This window comes from Lupinus angustifolius, chromosome LG07, assembly GCF_001865875.1.
Source record: "Lupinus angustifolius cultivar Tanjil chromosome LG07, LupAngTanjil_v1.0, whole genome shotgun sequence".
NCBI classification, from domain to species: domain Eukaryota; kingdom Viridiplantae; phylum Streptophyta; class Magnoliopsida; order Fabales; family Fabaceae; genus Lupinus; species Lupinus angustifolius.
The window spans coordinates 13,021,429-13,021,650 of NC_032015.1; positions in this window are offsets into that span (position 1 = coordinate 13,021,429).

Here is a 222-nt window from a genome sequence, read left to right on the forward strand (position 1 = left end):
TTTTAGCCAAATTGATTTTTCGGATAGATTTCACCTTTTGTTTGAGGACAAACAAAGTTCTAAGTTGGGAGGAGTTTGATAAGTGCCAAACATACCTAAAAATCATACACTTTTATGGCACTTATCTTAAGCATAATTGAGAAAAAACCAACTTAAAACAATACTTTTTGTCTAAAATATCACAATTTGGTATATTTGTGTTTGTATTGCCTTTTTATGTAT